Source organism: Dipodomys ordii, unplaced genomic scaffold, assembly GCF_000151885.1.
Source record: "Dipodomys ordii isolate 6190 unplaced genomic scaffold, Dord_2.0 Scaffold65, whole genome shotgun sequence".
Lineage (NCBI taxonomy): Eukaryota > Metazoa > Chordata > Mammalia > Rodentia > Heteromyidae > Dipodomys > Dipodomys ordii.
The window spans coordinates 7,374,075-7,378,119 of record NW_012267281.1 but is presented as its reverse complement, the minus strand read 5'-3'; the positions used below and the strand labels follow the sequence as shown (position 1 = coordinate 7,378,119).

Genomic DNA, 4,045 nt, shown 5'->3' with positions numbered 1-4,045 from the left:
CCTCCCCCACCCACCCTCCTCCTCCTCCTCCTCCTCCTCCTCCTGAGTCTCAAATTTGACTGCTTTGTTTTCACAAGGAGAAAAGAAAAAAAAATTGGCATCTCGTGAACCCCACACAGCACAGCCCTTTGTCTCTGGGATATCATTAGTAGCGCTCGTTCTGCAGCCCAAAGGAAACAAAGTTTAAAACTTGGCTGGGAGAAGAATTGGTGGGGTAGGTGGGTGTGGGTGTGAGGAGGAGAGGGGCGAATTTGCAGATGGAACACCACACACACACACACACACACACACACACACGCACACGCACACACGCAAGCTACCTTTGCAACGTGTGTGTTAGCAAAAAAAATTTCACACCCGCGTTCTACTGTAAGGTCTGGAGAGGAAAGGATTTCATGCTTTCTCATCCCTCGGGTAGGATTTTCTGCTGCCAGGGAGTTCTGCAGAAAAATGAAAAACTTGAATTCAAGTCTGGAAACTTTAAAGACAGGTGATGAAATTCTTGGAAGACACGACAGGGGTTGCGAAGTATTGATATGTGGCGCATGAGTGGGATATTCGTATTAAAGGACTTTTTTTCTGTTTTTAATCTTTTAGACAACTTTTTTCTGCTTTTTGTAAACTAGCCATGTTACCCCCCCCCCCAGCAAAGGGCGTTCCTGAAAACTAGTTCCTTTAAAGGTGTGGCCCACACACTAGCTATTTTAAAGTTAATGCAAATAAGTTTTTCCTGATATAAATGCTACTATACATTTTGGAAGGATAGCTGAAGGCATAAGTGTTTTAAAATGTTTGTTTTCTCATTATTGACTATATCTTGTGATATTAAGCATTGAAAATGTAATAATACATTTTTCCAGAGTTCTAGTAAGTTTTATTCTGTATCACAATTACATCTTAATGCAGTTACTCATTAGTTAGTGCCACCAATAACTAACTCTAACTATAACCATAAGTCTGAAGACTTTTGCTGAAAGTTAGTTGTAAGTGTATGTAGCCTCTGTGATGTAGGTCTCTTTAAATTTACCTACTAATTTGAAAGGGCCAGAACCAAATAGCTGGCATTCAGGAGTGCTGAAAAATTCCTTGTAAGTGATAGATCCTGCTCTATTTGAAATGAAAGGGAAGGCCCTCTCCCCATTGCCTTTCCCCAACTGTAATAACTGAATTTAAATTTTTCATGTTATTGTATTCCAGTTAGTATACAGTAAGTATTTTCATTTTCTCTAAAAAAATCTAAGAATTACTTTTCCAGTTTCATTTTCTTAATCATCTTACAGTTAAAGAAAACACTGTATATGCTTACGGACATTTAAGTGGTCCAAATCAATAATCCTCTCCCCACCACTCAGTTAAAAAGCAAACTGTAAAAAACAGTAGTCACATATTTGTTACATGTCTGTTGCAGGCCAAATACATCAAATGCTAATGGTAAGTCAATCTCCAGCTGCCCCACCTTTCACATTTCATGCATATATGTACAGCATACATGCCTTAACTCAAGGCTCACTTCTTGATGCAAGCCCAAGGAAAAGATCCTGGCAAAGTAGTGGATAGGTTAGTCCAAATAATGTTATAGTTTCTTATTACTTAAAATGTGCAGATTAATTTTGTTACAATGATGGGTTGGTTAGTCTGTGTACTGGAACAATTTATTTGTATGCATCATGGCTTAGGAAATGTCAAATTCAGAAAATTGTACTTGCTAATTTACCATTTTACTTATTGGTATCAGTTCTTGATATAAAATGACAACTGGATTTAATTCCATATAAAATCCTTTCACATGAAAATTCTTCTTTCCTCCTATTTTTTTTGTTTGGTTTTGGTTTTTACCAAGATAGCCTCTTGCTATATAATCCAGGTGTACCTTGAATTCATTGCGAATCCTCTTGTCTCTCTGAGTGCTGGTATTGCTGGTGTGCACCACCACACCCAACTATGTCCTGGTTTTTTTTATACCTTGCTATGACTTCATCATTTGGCTTTCCAGTCTGTGACATCTTACAATTTAAATCTAAAGGGAGACAGGATTGGCTATATAATATGGTATACAGACTATAATATAGTGTAGTATATAAAGTATGCATTAATCTAAAGAAGGAATTCTCCAACTCCTCCCACTTAAGAATAACATGATTTTCAAATAAGTGAATTTTCTACCCTTTTGAAGATAATTTTTTCATTTTTAAAAAAATTTTAAGTAGTTGTACAAAGGAGTTTCAACTCAACAAGTTGGGAGTATGCGTACAATGTATCTTGATGAATGTCACTCCTTCCATTGTTCTCCATCTTTCTGAATCCCATCCTACCTTCAAGTTGCGTGGCTCCATTTGCCCACCCTTCCTCTCTCCATTTGTCCCCCCCCCCACCTCACCCCCTTATCCTGAGAAACATGTTTTAGCTTACTGGTATTCATTTCGTTAAGCTGTTCCTTAGTTTTTAAGAGGAGAATCTTGAGAACTTAAGTTTTGAGCAAACTAGTTGCTGTAAGAATTACTGTTTTGCCAGGCGCCAGTGGCTCACGCCTGTAATCCTAGCTACTCAGGAGGCTGAGATCTGAGGATCAGGGTTCAAAGCCAGCCTGGGCAGAAAAGTCTGTGAGACTCATCTCCAATTAACCAGTAGTAAACCAGTAGTGGCACTGTGGCTCAAGCAGTAGAACGCTCGCCTTGAGCTGAAGAGCGCATGGTTAGTGCCCAAGCCCAGAGTTCAAGCCCCAGGACTGATCAAAAAAAAGGAGTTACTGTTTCCTTCCATTTGCCTAGGGTGTGCTGCTAGCTGCTTTTACATGTTCTATACAACAATTGTTTGGAATATTTGGGATCACCTTAAGTGCAAAGACCAGTAAGTCCTTGATGGAGAGATTTTAAACCCTGTGTGAACCCACATGTCCTTTTCCATGCCAGTCCCATCTTCTAGCTTGGTTTGTGTACTGGCCAATTCAACAACCATGTTTTGTCTAGATAGTGATGTTTTTCACACATACAAAGTGAGCTGTGGAAGTGGAGTCATGGCTCAAGTGGTAGAGTACCAGGTTTGAGCAAAAAAGCCAAGCAAAAGTATGAGGTCCTGAGTTCATGCCTCAGTACCAACACCAAAAAAAAAAATAAGCCATATAGGTAATGTAAAATTTTCTAGTAGTTAAGAAAATAAGTTTTTTTTTTTTTTTTTGGTCCGGTCGTGGGGCCTGAACTCTGGGCCTGAGCACTGTCCCTCAGCTCAAGGCTAGCGCTCTACCACTTGAGCCAAAGCACCACTTCCAGCTTTTTTCTTTTTGCTTATGTGGTGCTGAGGAATCGAACCCAGGGCCTCAGGCTTGCAAGGCAAGCGCTCTACCACTGAGCCACCTTCCCAGCCCCGAAAATAAGTATTTTAAATAAATTTACCAAACTAATTTTTAAATTGTTACTATAAAGGTGGTATACAGAAGGGTTACTGTTAAATAAATCAGTTAATGAATATATTTCTTTTTAGACAATGTCACTCTTTCACCTCTCTCTCTCCTAGTTTTTTCCTTCCCATCTCTACCACAAGTTAAATAGTTCATTTTCAACATTGCATCAAGGGACTACCACTGCTGCGTTTGTCCACCTCAAATTAATCTTAATAATGCATCTTATTTAACCTGCTACAATTATTGAGATATTTCTCCTTTTTTATAGACTGTGCCTTTGAAATCTGGTATGTGGTATTTGTAGAGTTTGTTGATCAGTTAGCCACTTTCCAAGTGCTCTGCTGCTGTATTTGGCCTCACTCCACCCCATTGGATAGCACAGGCCTAAAGTAAAGTGTGTGTGGTTTGGGGCATGCCTGCTTATTTCTGTAAATGTCAGGTTGCTATCTATGTTGAGCGTGCACTTTCCAAAGTCTTAGAATTAAACAAGTGTTAAGGTGTCAAACAGTTCCTGGTATATAGAATTTATTTAATTTTAATCTAGCCTTCCTTTCCTTCCTTCCTTCCTTCCTTCCTTCCTTCCTTCCTTCCTTCCTTCCTTCTTTCCTTCCTTCCTTCCTTCCTTCCTTCCTTCTTCCTTCCTTCTTT

General features: G+C 39.3%; 1 protein-coding gene across 1 annotated transcript in view; it reads left to right on the top strand.

The window, feature by feature from the left end:
• Rap2a (RAP2A, member of RAS oncogene family) overlaps nucleotides 1-4,045 on the top strand; it is a 33,593-nt gene that overhangs the window by 542 nt on the left and 29,006 nt on the right. The window lies entirely within an intron of this gene.